The sequence below is a fragment of the Phyllostomus discolor genome, chromosome 2, assembly GCF_004126475.2.
Source record: "Phyllostomus discolor isolate MPI-MPIP mPhyDis1 chromosome 2, mPhyDis1.pri.v3, whole genome shotgun sequence".
NCBI classification, from domain to species: Eukaryota; Metazoa; Chordata; class Mammalia; order Chiroptera; family Phyllostomidae; genus Phyllostomus; species Phyllostomus discolor.
Window position 1 is genome coordinate 95,497,790 of NC_040904.2, and position 18,382 is coordinate 95,516,171.

The 18,382-nt window shown below is 38.4% G+C and overlaps 1 protein-coding gene and 1 long non-coding RNA gene across 5 annotated transcripts in view; one reads left to right on the plus strand and one right to left on the minus strand.

The window, feature by feature from the left end:
- LOC114490454 (limbic system associated membrane protein) overlaps positions 1-18,382 on the minus strand; it is a 638,505-nt gene that overhangs the window by 107,992 nt on the left and 512,131 nt on the right. The gene's annotated exons all lie outside the window — the stretch shown is intronic.
- On the plus strand, positions 116-2,788 carry LOC118498895. Its single transcript, XR_004901389.1, has 2 exons — positions 116-2,471; positions 2,679-2,788. It is a non-coding gene; the product is annotated as an uncharacterized LOC118498895 (long non-coding RNA).

Here is an 18,382-nt window from a genome sequence, read left to right on the forward strand (position 1 = left end):
CTATTTGCAGTGTGAGGTCGGTCTCTATTAGGTATGACATGTTTCTCAAATGTTTGGGATATGGGAGAAAATAAAAGCATCATCTTTCCCTCCTAGGTATTTCAAAAAACAGGAAGCTCAAAGTCACTAATATGAGATACTGATGATATGGGGAAGCATTCTTTGGTGCAGAGACACATGGCATCCTGAAAAAAAAAATCAATGTTTTACTTTCTTCCTTGCTGGGTTTCATTTCATAACACACAGCTATCATTACAAGCCTCTAAAACATACCTATTTGGTTTTTCATCTGTGAACAAGCTTACACTGATTTCAATTAAATTCCAAAATAGATACTCCAGAGTCCTCCCTAGAATTTTTAATATTTGGCCTTTAATATAAATTTACCCTTTGCTACTGAGTCGGTAACATAAAACCAGGAAAAGGCTTTGAGAGTTATTAAAGCCACAGGCTGTGCAACTATACAAGGCATACTTGGGAGCATATGCTACAGAAATACAGTCCTACATAGAGAAGTAACATATTTACAGTACATTAGAGTCCCAGCATGAGGAAGCAGAACCTACGCTAAGACTAAGACATTCACTCCCTTCAGCTATACTGGCAACTTGTGGTTCCCAATGGAAGACGAGGTTTCATCCTGGCTGGCCATCAGCAGCCTCTCCCATTCAAGGGTATCAGGAATTCAAAACCTGTCGAATATTTGTGAAGGGAAAATACTGGGCATTCCTGTTTTGGACAATGTTGGGGAGGTGGGATTAAGTTAGTGAGGTCCAGAATTCCCAGGTTATGAGGCTATGGCAAAAGTGCAAATAGCAAACACAACTTTTGGTTGTGTCTGTTCATTTGATTACTGAACCCTGGAAATAGTACTGAATCCGATGGAAAACAATGAACGCTCCCATTCAGATTATAGGCCTTTGCCAGTGTCAAAGGGGGAAAGAGCTGCTGAGTTCACCAGCACAGGGAATTTCTCTCTGTTTCTCATTTCTTCACTATTATGCCAGAACTGTATTCAGTGATGGAGTTCTGACATTTGTAACATGTATCATTTTGTCTTTGGGAGAAGAGAAGTAACTAAGTGATGTTACTTTTATTTATTCCATTTCATCTATCTTAGACCAGCATTTATTAAGCATGGTACTGAGATTACACTTGATTTCCCCTCAGTTTTCTTTTATTGTTTTTGCATGTAAGCCTTGGGGAAAATAATAGTGCTCTAGAGAGCAAATGACTTAAATGAATCAGATGTTGTCTAGGTGTAGGTATTGCTACAAGACCAACTTTATTATTAGTTGTTATCACAGTTATTGCAACATGCAGCTATCTGCAGAGTAAACTTCAAAGAGCAGGCCATTTGCTCTGTAATCCAAAAGGGAAGCAGTATGGCAGAGCAGAAGCAGCATTAATTTTAGAATCCTATTTCTCTCTCCTATTACCTGCATATCCAAGGGCAAGTTACTTCAACCATCAAAGCCTTAATTTATATACCTGTAAAGTAAAGCTAATAGCTTGTTTGCTGAAGGCTTTCAACAAATGACTGTGTATAAGAATTGGCACAGTTTTTGGCACACAGCAGGCACTCATTACATGCTAAGTGGTGTTTGTTATTTTAGGCATGGTTTTCTAAGAGAGCTCAGAGATAAGACGTAGTGCAATAATCAGGTGTCACATATTAAACTGAATTAGAGGAGGTTAATGATATCTTTGCTCGTTTGAGTTCAAAGAATGGGCAAAATAACTTTTGGGGTTTACTGGAATTTTTAGTCAGGTTCCCCATAGAAAAACCCAAGTAAAGAGGTAGACAATAATTCTAAAAATTTAATGTTAGCACCAACTTGGAATAATTTGAATACTAAAATGAAGCTTCCTTTTCTTCAAAAGTCACTCCAGTGGGTTGGCTTCCCACCTCAGTCCTACGCTGTCAAACATCTCCAACACACTCAACGCCATTTGCCACAGTCACCCTCAAGTCTTGTTGCTTGCTTCCAAATAGGAACCTGGATCCAGTTCCTGTTTAGTTTCTGACATTGGCTCCAGTTTTCATTCCTGATCTTCTTATCCATCTTCTGACGTTCTTCTCTCCCTCAAGCTCAATGCAGTCTGCATATATTTCCCCAGTCAGATCTGCTTGACTCCGCATGTAAGTAAATTCAGTAAGAGCAGTATGATAGCAAAATGTACTTCCCAGGCAATTAGGAACTGGCCTATGAGTATCATGTAAACTCAATGGTAAAAAGTTTTTCAATGAAATGATTTAGCTTTGCCATCAAGGCAAAATCATAAATTTATATCTGAAGAATTTTTCTGAAAAAAAAAAAGGGATATGTATTAAGTAAGAAAGACATGACACAATTTGGGGGCTACTTAAACCCTTCTAATCCCAAAGGTCACAGGCACATTTGCTGGGCAGTTTCCAATCAAACAACACAAACTTGTCTCATGTCACTGCTGACTTCATCTAACTATAGGTGAATTTTTTTTTAAAGATTTTATTATTTATTTTTAGGGAGGGAAGGGGGGGAGAGAGAGAGAGACAGACAGACAGACATCAATGTGCGGTTGCTGGGGGTTATGGCCTGCAACCCAGGCATGTACCCTGACTGGGAATCGAACCTGGGACACTTTGGTTCCCAGCCCGCGCTCAATCCACTGAGCTATGCCAGCCAGGGCTATAGGTGAATTTTTAATGTTGAAAAAGCAGTAGGGACCTGCACTTAATTCATGGGGAGATTTGCAGCCAGCATGTAAAATCCTGATGTTTAAACAAAGGGGAAGATTTAAAAAACTGACTACACATTTTCTTAGGAGAAACATCACCTTTTTAAAAACTTACCACTACACACATCCAATTGGATGCTTTTAGTTTACTTCATACCTTACAAATTATGCTCTACCAAGCTTATTCAATTGTTGACTTCATCATCTTACTATTATCATGAGACCATGAAATCTCTCCTACAATCTATTTGTGAGGCTCAGAATAAAACAAAGCAGGTGGGCAGATTTACAAAATTCCAAACAAAGGAACTTACCCAGGTATTTAACAAAGTGAACAATCAGGTGGACTCCTGTTCGGAGCCTCTATTAGCCTGATTTTGAAGGTGCTCATAGCAACTATGATTTTTCAGATATGCAGCCTCTGATATTCCTATAGAACTTATTACTACAGAGCACAAAAGAAGAAAGTAAAAGGACAAGAGGTAGTATTATTACTGATTGCTCTTAACAATACTGTATTTCATTTAGTGCAGAGAGGATTATTTTTAAGTCATCTTTGACATGGAACTTGCAGGAAATAAATCTACATCTATGCCAAAGCTTAGCCTGCTTCCTTTCTGAAGTCTTCTCCACTTATAGCTCCTCTGTCTTCCTGTCAACCTATCCAGATGATCAACCTTGCCCCAGGCACTAACTCCCTCCTGCCCTCAGGCAACAGTCAAGCAAAGTGCTCTAGTTGGAAGATCTCCGAGTGAATGATTCAAGTGTCAAATGCTCAGCAGGTATTTATTTTTGTTCCCTTGGTATAGTCATTCACATAACTCGTATTAATTAGTACTTGTCTTCTCGTTAGCAGCAATATAAGATTCTACCTTAGCATCCCTGCACCCCAATAAATACACCTTGGCTCATAAACTCCTATTCCTAAGTATTGACTTGATCTGTCAATTTTTATTTCCTAACATTTTTTAAAATCAAGAAATACATCACATTTCAGAATGGACAGTATCAGTCCAATAGGTTGAAGGTTTCCCTTTATTTGATTTTTGGGAGATGATGACACAGGGATAAAACTTAAAATATTCTAAATAGCTAAACAGACAGACACTATCTGCATTCCACCAGTTTTGGGTGGAAAGTTGAAAGAGACTAGTCAAGCTATATGAGGTCTGTTCAGAAAAAGTCCAGCCACTGTTAATATAATGAGAATGGTGTGTGCAGTATCAGTGTAAGCTGGCTGCCAAGGAGCAGGGACTGGAGTGTGTATGTGTGAACAATGACAACTTTATGGTACTGGTCATTGAGGGCAGTAGACACTGTTGAGTGAGCATGTGTACTGTGTGGCTGTCGCATTCAAAGTAACTAAGCCAGTAGAGCAACAAATCTGCATCAAATTTTACATTAAGCTTGAACATTTCTCTGTGAAGCTATATGGGTGATTTAGAAGTCCACAGCTATGGGAACTGGCGATTGACAGCTTCATCACGACAACATGCCCATTCATGCATCATGTGTACTGCAGAGTTTTTTTGGGAAACATCAAATCACCCAGGTGACTCAGCCTCCCTAAAGCCCAGATTTGGTGCCCTGCAACTTCTGGCTTTTCCCAAAACTAAAATCACCTTGGAAAGGGATGAAATTTCAGACCTCTATAAGATTCAGGAAAATATGATGGGGCAGCTGGTGGCAATTGGGAGAACTGTGTGAAGTCCCAAGGTGCCTACTTTGAAGGGGACTGAGGTGTCATTGTTCTGTATACAATGTCTCTTATATCTTTTTCAATAAGTGCCTCTAATTTTCATATTACATGGCTGGATACTTTCTGGACAGACCTCATATATACTTTACTGAGGATTTTGCTTCACTAAGGAGGAGGTAATTTTGCCCTTGTCTAGTTTGATTCTACATAAATTTATAGTACCTGTTTTACTCTTCTAAAAAGCCAGGTGTATTTTCCCTCTTGTTTGTACTAATATGTTAAGGTTAGTTATGTTTTTTCTTCGTAAGGCATATCTAAGTCCTTCATACAGTGTGCTCATATCAGTGTTTGTCTTGATAATAAAAATACTTTTCAGCTTATAGATACATTTTTCTTTCATTTGATACTTATAATAACCCTGGGAAGAATTTAAAAAAATATTATTCCCAATTTACAGAGGAGGGGACAAAAGCTCAGAGAAATTAAGTAAAATATTTAAAGTTCCATGCCTAGAAAAGGTAGAATTCATATATTTCTCTAAATCCTCCCTTATTTCCATTCAGTACTTCTCAATGGTTTTCACCCAAGTACACTGGGAAACACAGTAGTGAAAATCCTGGTTCCTAGGGAGTCTGCAATATAGTTTCCAAAGCCTATTGCAAATGTGAAACATGTTTGATTTCTCACATTTTATGAAAAATTCAGGCAAAATTTGCATTATACTCAATATATCAGAGTGTTTTAAGGTAAACAAAACTTCCTCTAACTTTTACACTCTCCCATTTGACTTTTTAACAGTTAAAATTAACTGTTTTGAGTTCAATATAAATTCACATGTAAATATGAAATAATACAGAAATCCCTGTGAATATTCTATCTAGTTTTCCTCAGTGGTAAAACTAGAGCACAATATTACAATGAGGATATTGACATTGATATACTGGGTTGGCCAAAAAGTCCATATGTGTTTTTCTATAAAATAAAAAACACATTTTCATTTTCACCAATAACTTTATTGATTTGGATATTTTGATTATGTTGGCTATCTACTGCATGGTATAATGTTGATTGTTCTCAATTAATGTCTCAATTGGATTGCCATCAACTACAAGTGGTCTGCTCAACCATGGAGCATTGTCCTGCGAGAAATCTCCAGCATAAAACTTTGCAAACCACTTTTGACACATTTGATCAGTAACAGCACCTTCTCCATACACTGCATGAATTTTTTTTTGAGTTTCAGTTGTTTTTACTTTTCTTGAAATAATAAAGTATAATATGCCAAAAATGTTGCTTATTTTCTTCCACCTTCAATATTAAAACGACTACACAAAAATTCACCAATTTTGATAAGTTTCTTTTTAAATGTGTGCTAATATGACTGCGGTAACAATGCAATCTAACAAAAATTGTTTTAAATGGCATTAAAGGCAACTAAGTGCAACTAGAGCCATCTTATGGGAAAAAAAAAAAACAGAACAAACTTTTTGGCCAACCCAATAGTTAAGATATAGAACGCTTCCATCACCACAAGTATCCCTCATGTTGCTCTTTCATAGACACAATACTGTCCTTCTGTCCCAACTCTTCCTGGGCCTTATGAAACAGTACTATGTTCTTTATTTCTATAATTTTATCCCTTTAAGAATGTTACATAAATGGAATTACAGAATAAATAACTTTGGGTATTGAGTTTTTCACTCAGTATAAGTCACTGAACAATCATCCAGTTTGCTTCATGTGTCAATAACTAATTCCTTTTTATTGCTGGGTAGTAGTCCAAGGAATGGGTGTACCACAGTTTATTTACCCACTGGTAAATAGTGTACCCTTTATTTACCCTTATGTACTGACAAGGACATCTGGGTTGTTTCTGGGTTTTGGCTATTACAAATAAAGTCGCTATAGCTATCTTAGTACAGGTTTTGGTGTGACCATAACTTTATATTTCTCTGAGATAAATGCCCATGAGTACAATCAGTGGAGCACATAGTACCTATATGTTTAATTTTTAAAGAAAATGCCAAACTTTTCCCAGAGTGGCTATGCCATTTTACATTCCCACCAGCAATGTATGAGCAATTCAGGGTCTCTACAGCCTCTACAGTTTGGTGACATAGTTTTTTTGTTTTTGCTTTTGTTTTTTCAGATGTGTGGTGATAACTCTGTGTGGCTTTAACTTGCATTTCCTTTATTAGTTCTTTTCATGCTTATTTGCTGTCTATATATCCTCTTTAGTGAGATGTCTGTTTATTTCCTTTGTCCACTTTCTAATGATTTTTTGTTTTGTTTTTGCTTGTTTGTTTTTCTAGTGTTGAGTATTGAGTCCTTTTTATATTCTAGATACCAGTATTTTATTAAATAAGTAGTTCATCCTACTCTCTAATTTGTCTTTTCATCCTTTTCACAGGGTCTTCTGCAGAGCATAAATACTTAATTTTGATGAAGTCCAATTTACTGATTTTTACCTTTTTATGGATAATGCTTTTGGTGTCAAGTCTAAGAACACTTTGCCTAACCCCCAGATTATGAAGACTTTTTTTCTTAAAGTTTTACAGTCATAAGCTTACATTTAAGTCTGTGTTCCATTTTTGAGTCAATTTTTGCATAATGTGTTAGCTAGACTCAGATTGATATTCAGTTTCCTTTTTGCCTGTGTAAGTCCAACTGCTACAGCACCATTTGTTTCATCTGTCTGACACTAACCCAGTTCTGGAGGTGGATGGGCTCATTACTGGTGGGTGGGTGTGGAAGCCCAGATTCTTCATGTGGACTCTACTGACACCCAGGAAGTGGACTGAGAGCTCATCACTGGTCATTGAGGATAAAGATCTCAGCACCCAACGTGGCTTTCTCTGACACTTCCCTGGCAGAGGCATTGTGACCCCTCATTCCAGCCACATGAATGTGGAAGCCTAAGCTCCATAGTTGACCTCTATTGGTATAAGTGGGATTAGAGCCAGTTTTTTTCTGTGGCATTGTGTTAGAATAGAGCAATTATTGTCTAAAAGTTTTCTGTTTTGCTATTCTGCCTCTTTCTTGACCCTTTGGTTAGAGAGAGTAGACATTTTCTTTTTCTTTTTTTTTGTCATCATTTTATTTTTATTTTATTGTTTTTCAATTACACTTTTCTGCCCTTTCCCCTCACCCTTCCCAACCATCCTAGCCCTTCCCATATCCCTCCCCCCTTGTTGTTGTCCATATGTCCTTTATAATAGTTCCTGCAAACCCTTCACCCTTTCCCCCCCTTATTCCCTGCCTTCCCTCTTCTGATCACTGTCAGCCTGTTCTCAACTTCAATGTCTTTGTCTATGCTTTTCTTGCTTCTTTGTTTTGTTGATTAGGTTCCTGTTAATGGTGAGATCATATGATATTTGTCTTTCATTGTCTGGCTTATTTCACTTAGCATAATGCTCTCCAGTTCCATCCATGCTGTTGCAAAGGGTAGGAACTCCTTCTTTCTTTCTGCTGCGAAGAATTCAATTGTGTAGATGTACCATAGTTTTTTTTTTGTACCATAGTTTTTTGATTCATTCATTTACTGGTGGGCAATTGGGTTGCTTCCAGCATTTCGATATTGTAAATTGCACTGCTATGAACATTGGGGTGCTTACGTTCTTTTGGATTGGTGTTTCAGGGTTCTTAGGATATAATCCTAGCAGTGGAATTGCTGCATCAAAAGGCATTTCCATTTTTAGTTTTCTGAGGAAATTCTGTACTGTTTTCCATAATGGTTATACAAGTCTGCAATCCCACCAACAGTGCACTAAGGTTCCCTTTTCTCCACACTCTCTCCAACATTTGTTGTTTGTTGCTTTGTTTATGATGGCCATTCTGACCAGTGTGAAGTGGTATCTCATTGTTGTTTTAATTTTCATCTTTCTGATGGCTAGCGATACTGAGCATCCCTTCATATGTCTCTGGACCCTCTGTATGTCCTCCTTGGAGAAGTGTCTGTTCAAGTCCTTTGCCCATTTTTTAATTGGGTTGCTTGTCTTCTTAGAGTGGAGTTGTGTGAGTTCTTTATATATTTTGGAGATCAAACCCATGGCTGAGGTATCATTGGCAAATATGTTTTCCCATACAGTTGGCTCTCTTTTCATTTTAATGTTGTTTTCTTTAGCTGTGCAGAAGCTCTTTATTTTGACGCGATCCCATTTGTTTATTCTTTCCTTTATGTCCCTTGCTCTGGGGGACATATCAGTGAAAATATTGCTGCATGGAATATCTGATATTTTCCTGCCTATGTTCTCCTCTAGGACTTTAATGGTGTCAAGACTTACATTTAAATCTTTTATCCACCTTGAATTTATTTTTGTGTGTGGTGTAAGTTGGTGGTCAAGTCTCATTTTTTGCATGTAGCTGTCCAGTTCTCCCTGTACCATTTGTTGAAGAGGCTATCTTTGCTCCATTTTATGCTGCTGCCCTCTTTGTCAAATATTAATTGACTGTAGAGACTTGGGTTTATTTCAGGGCTCTCTATTCTGTTCCACTGTTCCATGTGGAACAGTGCCAGTACCAGGCTGTTTTGATTACAGTGGCCTTGTAATACAGTTTGATATCAGGTATTGTGATTCCTCCTACTTTGCTCTTCTTTCTTAAAATTGCTGCAGCTATTCAGGTTTATTTATGGTTCTATATAAATTTTTGAAGTATTTGTTCTATATCTGTGAAGTATGCCATTGGTACTTTAATGGGATTGCATTGAATCTATAAATGGTTTTGGGTAGTGTGGACATTTTGATGATGTTAATTCTTCTGATCCATGAACACAGTACATGTTTCCATTTGTTTGTGTGTTCCTTAATTTCTTTCTTCAGTGTTGTATAGTTTTCTGAGTACAGGTCTTTTACTTCCTTGATTAGGTTTTTTCCTAGGTACTCTATTTTTCTTGTTGCTATATCAAATGGGATTTTTTCCCCTGATTTCTGTTTCTGATATGTCATTTTTGGTGTACAAAAATGCCTTCGATTTCTGGATATTGACTTTGTATCCCACTGTTTTGCCAAATTCATTTATTCAGTTGAGCAGTTTTTTGTTGGAGTCTATAGGGTTTTCTATGTACACTATCATGTCATCTGCAGACAATGATAGTTTTGTTTCCTTTTTTCCAATTTGGATACCTTTTACGTCTTTTTCCTTTCTGATTGCTGTGGTTAGGACTTCCAATATTATGTTGAATAGGAGTGGTGAAAGTGGACAACCTTGTCTTGTTCCTCATCTTAGTGAGAAAATTTTTACTTTTCGTCCATTGAGTATGATGTTGGTAGTAGGTCTCTCATATATGGCCTTTATTATGTTGAAGAGAGAGTAGACTTTTGTTGAAGCTTCTTTTGCCTATGTCCATTCTATTTCCAGGTAGTAAACTTCTGCACCTCCAAGTCTGAGATGTATAAAACAAACAAACAAGGAAAAAAAAAACTCCAGGAAACTTAAGACCATGTTTTTCCTCACATCCTGAGGTCTTGACCTAGTTTGTATCTGCTCTTCAATTTTTACAGTCTTCTATGTTTGTTTTATAAGCAATATGCAGGGTTTTGTAATCTTAATTTTTGGAAGAATAGAAATAAATATATCTATTGCTGGTGGGAATTAGGCTTTTCCACAGGATCACAAAGAAAGCATTTCAGGGGCTCATGTAGTGGAGACTGTGGTATGGAATGATTTATTCATGTGGAGATGGAAGCTGTCCCTCAGTTTCCAATGTCCTATCCCCCTCTGTCCTGCCATGGAAAAAGTCCAGTAATGTCCTCAGCTCCATTTTTCCAGAAGTAGATGTTCCTGAATTTGTTTTTTAAGTAAACCTTTATGACCTAGAAAATACATCATGTTTACTCCTTCAGGAAAACTGTATTATTTTAATATACTATTCAAAGTTCATAGCACAAGGTTATAAATAGGACAGATGCTCCAATAAATTACTGGATTTTCATGTTGATGATGAAAAATAGAGAAAGAAAAACTGATCTTTATCAGTTGTATAATCTGCACACTTAATGGCCTCTAGGGGAGAGAATATAATTGATATCATTTTTATCTCTCTCTGACATCATATTCTTCTAGACTTATACCAACTGGTTTGCTAGTGTTCTCTCTCTATCCCACTCCATTGGTTGTATTGACACCTCCAGCTTACCTAGCTGCATGCCAAATCCATATCCTTACTGACTTGCAGGCTTCTGTCAGTCTACAAATATGTACTGAATGCTCCAGGGGCAGAAACTTGTGTTGGGTGCTTAGCAGCCTGGCAGCAGTCAGTGTGCTTTGGCCTTCAGCTTCCCCAGGGCAAGGACTGTCAGACAGCTGAAGGGTACACAGGTGTTTTAGGTTTTTAAAAAATTACCTGGAAATGCCTTTCTTAAACAAAGCTCTTTTGAAGCTGGGTCTGAGTATCATCTTAAGGAAAGGGAAAATAAATAAATATACTCCCCTTTCCACTGATGATGGATCTCTCTGTGACATAGAATCGGAGAAGAAAAGAGAATAATGCATCATTTATGTGGGCTCTGCCATGAATCAGTTTTTCCATGAGGTTCTTCCATAAGGAAAGGAGCTGTGTCTTCTTCATTTATGTTTCCTAGCATGGTGTTTGGCACAGAGTAAAGGTTAAAATCCACCTATGTCAACCTGAGCCAAAATCTTGTGTAAACTTCACGTGGACATTAAGGACAGAATGTCCAAGGAACTGAACTCCACAAATCCAAAAGCATAATTAAACACTTCAAAAGAAAGAAAGAAAGCAAGAGAAGATGAAAAGAAAGAAGACCATTACACAAATAAGTTTCATAAGATCACTGATTGTGGCAGCTCCGTAAATATAACACAGTGTTTAAAAAAATGAAGACCCCCCCAAAATATAGAAGATTCAGAGAACTGACAAAAACTCTTGTTAAGAAAAAATTATTCATGACACTTATTAAAGGCAGTAAGGCCAACTTTATTCAAGACCATTGAGACAGGGGTAGGGACCACTGTAATGGGGTTTTGCAGCAAGGGAGAGAGATTGGACACAACTCTGAATGCAACAAGGAAAAGTGGGAATTTATAGTCAAGGAGCAGGGTGGGGTCAGTGGCTAAAAAATTACCAAGAGCTATGGGGGTTTTCTGGCTAAACAACCTAACAGGACTCTTGTTGAAGGCAAGCAGATGATCCCTCAAGGGTGATCACGTATTGACTGTGGATGATCCTGGCAAAACTGATTTAATAGGACTCCTGCTAGGAGGAACAATGCAGAGATAAATGTGGAACCCCAAAAGTCAGGGCCTCATCACAAAGAAAGCTCAGAAGAGCTTGAATAAAGTTTAGACAAGGAGAGAATCTCTGTTACTCTCTTTTTGACCAAAATTTAGTCAGGTTCTTCTCAGCCATCTTCTCAACTAGGCCTCAACTTCGGCCTCTGTGCTTGCTGGGACTGCATTTCCCAGTTTTAGCAAGAATATTGCTAAGACACTTCAGGGAGAATCCTTCTACCCTTAACACACTCAATATCTGATCAAATTCCCTGTCCCTCGCTAACCCACCCTTGATATTTGATCTTCTTGACCTGTCTGTAGCAAAAATGCTGTTAGGTCAGATTAGTAAGAAATCCCTCTTAACCCTTGATGTCTCCTTTTAGTAATTTCATTGGCTGACTAACCCCTTCCTTCCCCTGCCTCAACCTGGTTCTTGGCTATAAATCCTAACTTGTTCTTGTTATATTAGGAGTTGAGCTTCATCTCTCTCCCTTATGGAAATAGTCTCTATATCTATTGCAATAATACTGAATAAAGTCCTCCTTCATACTTTAACATGTGTCAGACTAATTTTTTCTTTAACAAGATCTAAATGTAGAGGAGAACTAGAGAGGCAGCTTTCTTCTTCTTCTTATTGCCCTTATTATATTTCTATTATCTCTAAGAGTTAGAAAAACCTAGGAGATAAGCATCTCTCTTACAGGCAGACCTGCTCACTGCTATGCCTGGGTCTGTTCTTTTTAGCTACATATCACAAGAAAGCCTGACCTACTGTGTCAGGAAGAATGGGACACTAAGTACTCTCAGGCACATAGATTTTACAAATTTCTTCATTCTTCCTAACCTCTTTGGAAACTTCTGCACTGCTGGGAAGTTGGAACTGGGAAGTACATTTTTATACTTGGAAGGCCTGTATCCTGAGTTGGACTCCAAAGGAGGTGAGAACCATCACCTTGAAAGGGGTAGGGTGGGGGAGGACTGTATAAAGTGGAGGCATTTACTTCTTTTATTTACAAGAAAACCAGCAGGCTGGTGGCTTGCTGTGATATAGAAAATATCTGAAAAGAAATGTTCTCATATACTTTCCTTGCTGTTATGTAAATTAAGTTGGAATTGGGACACCAGGATTTGCTGCACCATTCATTCTCTTTGGTTTTCTTCAGCTGTGACCAAACACCTGAGCAAAAGTTTGACATTCCTAACTTGGCTAAGACAACTCCCATGCTATAAAATATGGCTAACTCAGCTCCCTTGTATGGGACAATGTCTTGTTGACGACTGAAGTGATAAATTTAGAGGTGGAAAATTGAGATGAGGTTTCTCCAGTGTCTGCTTGCCTTGTTGTAAGAGGTTTTGCTGACTACAGAATTTTGCTGCTGTAAAAGACCTTTAAGATCAAATAGGTCAACTACTCCTTTATTTTATAAACAAGGAAAAAGAATTTTAGAGAGGAGAAACAATACGACTTAGATCACCCAGCTAATTCATGTAAGAGAAGGTAAAGGAGACTACCACTAAACACTACAAAAATTTTCCTCAGTTTCATATACCAATAGTATGATTTAATGCCCTTGATGCTCTTGATCTGAACTGGGTAGCTTTTGTTTTCCTCCAGCTTTTTCTTCTCTATCACTATATATACATGCCTGGGTTCATTTTGTTGCGGTCTTTAAGTGTTGGTCTTGGTAATCTGGGGGGTGGTAAAACCTTTTACTAGATACATGCCCTAGAATATTATGCCAACTCTAGCCCAGAAGGGAGGGTGGTCAACATACAAGAAATGCCTTGGAAAGACTACGCTGTTTTCAGTCATTCTCATTTGACAGAGCATGAAAGAGGTTTTCCTTTTTACTTTATAGATAAATGAAACACATCTAAAATGTTGAATATTAAAGTTTAAGGCCCAACACCAATCATCCAACAAAGAAATAAGCAAGCAGATACAGCAGGCCACAGAGAATGCTTAGAGGGGTGCCTCCATTTTGCCTCTTCTTTTTAAAGCCCACTGCTTAATCAACTGGAGTATGAACTATGAAAGATTTAGGATGGAGCTCAGCAGTCAAGAAACAAGTAAATAGATATTTACACAATGAAATATAAAAGTCGAAACACTTGATATATAAAATAACGCAAGCAAAAATTTAACTTTCTATAACAGGGGTCTTTAACACCTGGGCTGCAGAAGTCTGTGGCCTGTTAGGAACCTGTAGCAGCGAGGGAAGCTTACCCGAGCTCTGCCTCCTGTTACCCCCACCTGCCACAGCCTGAGCTCTGCCTCCTGTCTGTGGAAAAACCAGTTCCTGGTGCCAAAAAGGTTGGTGACTGCTGTTCTATAATACGTCTGGCAAATATCACCTCTTCCTCTCAAGTGCAAATCCCCATCATCTAACATCTTAATTGTTCTGCACAGCTCAGATCAAGCACATAGAGGGCATTCAATCATAATATTGGTGTATGAGATATAGCAAACTAAGGGCAATCTCTACAGTGTTTAGTAGTCTCCTTTACCTTCTCTTACACTATTTTTTCCATGTGTTCTTTCCCCCCAGCTTTATGGAGATATAGTTGACATATAATTGACATATAACACTGTAATTTTAAGGTGTACATTTTGATGATTTGATACATGTATATACTGTGAAACAGCACAATAAGGTTAGTTAACACATTCTTCACCTCACATAATTACCATTTTGTTGTTATTGTTATGGTGAGAATGTTTAAAATCTATTCTCTTAGCAACTTTCATTCTATCACACTAATTTTATTAATTAATTCATTCATTAAAAATTCAACTTTCCAGACATTTCATTTGACAGTAGGAACTTTAAAATATTTCTAGGGCAGTGAAATGAGTGAACGTAATTTCCTTTATTTCTTGTGACAACAATATAATGAAATAGATATGATTCTCATATTGCAGATAGGAAAACTAAAGCTCTGAGATTATAAGTCATTTGCCCAAGGTCAGAAACTACATCTAAATCTGTCTGTCTGTCTGTCATCAAAGCACTATTCACATTACATGTATGCATTTACATTTTTGGAGACATGGGAGAATAAGAATAGAAAAAAGTAGGATAGAAAAGAAATGGTAATATTCTCCCTATATAGGGTAGCTTCACTTTTCTATGAATGAGATTCCCAACTTATATACTATTAAAAACTCTAAGTTAGAGACCCGTAGTTCTGCAAAATACCAAGCAGTGGAACAAGGGCCTCTGCTAATGATTTCCTGAAAATTGCCTCAGGCTTGCAGCTGGGAAGAAGAAAATGATTGCATCCCAAGGCACGCAGTAACTTACTGTGGGTAGTTTCAGATATTTTCTAGTTTGGGAAACTTAAAGGAAAAATAAAATATTAAGTTGAGTGTTGAACTAGGACATTAAAAAAATGCTCGATAGCCATGGGCAATCCCTGGACACTTGCTGCCATACTTCTAACTTGCAGCCAACCCTTTGTTCCACCACTTTCGATGGTTGTTTATCACTTGTCTTGGCTCATATGTCGTTGCTGCCTTTTGAAATAAAATGCTTCAATCTAGGGATCACAGAACCTCTTTAGCTAAAGAAGTAGTCTCTCATTGATGTCTTCTGTATCATTTTTCTAGGGGTAGCTCCCAAAATATTGCTATTACTACCCTTTCTTCCTTCTTGATACTACTAAAACATATTTCCCTTTACATTTTCCTCAAAAACTGCATGATCCATGTCTTGCACCATCCCTAAAGGTACTTATATATATTTTTCACATTCTCTCATCCATTTATTGTTGCGCGTGGGTCACCGGCCAGCAGTGACCACGGAACGCTGTGGATGGCTCGCCGAAAAACACGCGAGAAACAAACACGAACATGCACAGAGACAAGACTAGTTTCTGTGGGGAAGTAGGGACAGAATGGCCACCCCGCCTAGTGGGGAGGGCCCTGATTTACCGTCCACACTTGCTTTTATTGGGCTCATTTTGCATAATAATTCAGGTAAAGTACAGTACTTATCAGGGGGAAGTAAGGAACTATAGAAAACAAGGAACTCTGCTGGTCTATCTTGAGTCGGGGTCAAAGAGCTGTAAGACTTTGAGGAACAAACTTCCTCCTTGGACCCCTCTCATTCAACTGAGAGCATTCTAAACAAAGAAGGTTTCACAGTAATTTACATGTTCTTTCTTAGGCCTGATCACCCGGGGAATCTGCCCTTTCAGCACAGAGCTGCACCACCCTGTCATTGTTTCAGGCTTAGTTGGGAACTAAGGCAGTAAGGAGATTTTCTTCCAGACGATGAGAACTCAGGCAATGTCAAAGCCGAGGAGCGAGGGTCCATCACCCCCTTTTGCTGCAGCCCCTCAAGTCCTTCTTTTGGGGGGCCTCCCAAAGTGATTGTGCCTGCCTTAGGTCATTCCCCCCGTGGGGAATCTTACCTGTCTTTGGCTAACCGACCAAGCTTTTTGGGGTTCAGTTATGAATAAAGCAGCAGAAGCAGCATTCCTGCCAGGGAGATAAGCTTTTGTCTCCTTGCTGGCTTACGGTTCCAAGGGCGTTCCCTTAGCCTTAGCCTAGGCGGGGGTTTCTGCTTCTGATACCAGTCAGGGCGGTTCCCAATAATTTATTCCATTCCTTCCTATTCTATCAAATTCCCTATAAAGTTATTAAATACATTTTCAAGTTTATCACTGCGAGAGATCTGAAAGTTTGTTTTGGGTAAGAAGAGTATCCCCAGTAGGAAGAAAAGATTCATTTGCTGTCTAATGAATATTCCAAATAGAATGGAATTTTCTTCACTTTTCTCATTTTTACCATTTGCCTAAAAAGTTAAGAAACACTTTATTTACTTTATTAAGTACAGTACATTAACCTTGCAGATATATCAATGACTGAAAATCTGCTGCCTCAGCAACTTCCCTGAATGTAAAAACTCTCTGTTCATCACAGAGGTTTTAATTATACATTATTATTTTCTAGGGGCACCTTTTAGTTCCAAATTGAGGCAGTCTTTAAAATGCAAGCACTCTTCTGTAGAAGCTACATCCAGGACCAACGCTGTGGTTATGGGTAATTCAGAGTCAACTGCACATTGCTATCTGTTGACCTCTCCAGTTCTCTGATGGCTCAGGGCAGTGGTCATTGACTCTTCACAGGGGACAAAGAAGAGGCTTTATTCTTTAAGTGCCATTAAGACCCCAGGTTTATTGGTGGATTCTTATGTAGAAAGATTACCAGCACAGGTCTAGGATAAGATCATATAATTCCAAGTAATGCAAAGGTTACGGATTATTCTCCCTGGCCATGGTAGAAAAATCACCAAGTGAAATCAAGTGCTCAAAGACTTTTCCCTAAGCTGAGAAATGAATGATGTTATCTGGTGTGGCATTACGTGTTCCTTCAGTAAAACAAATCCAGATTCAATCATTTAAACAACACTTTCTGGGATCATGATAACCTCTTAAAATAGCCTGCTAAGGTTTAGGTGGCAGGGGGAGGCTTCCTATTTGTCTCTGGTCAAAACCCCTACCCACATCAGTCTCCTGCTGGCACAGTTGTGATGAAAGACACAGCAACGACACCAAAGTCAGCTCAATTATTCTGGCACTGACTGTGACTTTGGCTGGGTGATGATGAACTGCCACTCTCAGTGGCTGCTTTGCTGAGTAAATCCCCAGCTGGCTTCATTTTTAGATTAGGGACAAGATCTGAAAAAACAGCATTTTGTCCCTATTTCCATGGTCCTTATAGCTCAAAGTGATGGGGGGTACTCTTAATTGCATTGAAAGGAGTTTAAAATGAGTTAAATTTGTCCAGATTAGATAATAACTACCAATTATTTAGTGCATTCTACATGCCAACCATTGTGTAACCTCCCTACATGCATTATCTTATTTAATTTTATAATCTTAACATGATCTACACTGTCTGCCAAGATAGGTGAAGAGAGGTGAAATTACCTGCTTTAGAAGGGTTGATGCTTCCCTACTTGCTGTAGGACAGACAGATCATACAGCACTTGAGAAATTCTGCTTTCTTCACCCACCCTCACTCCAGACCCCACTGTCCTGCTGGATGAGAGGTTGTCAATAGGACATTCTATATTTAGCTTCCTGAATCTAGAAATTAAATGCCAACTTGATTCATTCAGAGTCCTGTTTCTATACACCTGCGTTTGTTTAGCCCTGAGGGAAAAGTTGCAGGTGACCTTTCTTGTTTTTATTAGACTCAAAAATACATGTAATTAAAGTAGCTTGAGCCCTGGCTGATGTGGCTCAGTGGATTGCGTGTTGGCCTGCAAAATGAAAGATGATCGGTTTGATTCCCTGTCAGGGCACATGCCTGGATTATGGGCGAGGCCCCATTTGGGGGCATGTGAGAGGCAACCGATTGACAAATTTCTCACACATTGATGTTTCTCTCCCTCTCCCTCCTTTCTCCTTCTCTCCAAAATAAATAAATAAATAAATAAATAAATAAATAAATAAATAAATAAATAAAAATCTTTACAAAAGTCGCTTGACCAGCTGAGAAAGAAGGATACAACTCTCTCACAACAGGCCAGAGTTCTGCTGGCAAACACTTTGTTTTCCACTTCAATTCTAGAAGTTGGTTATGCATGTGAAGTATGTGCGTGTGAATTCTAGAGAGCTGTTGTGTGTGTGTGTATGGATATATCATATGTGATGATCTCTGAATGAGTGTGAATTGATGTCTGAGATGTGAATAATTAACATCTTCTTTGTTTACTT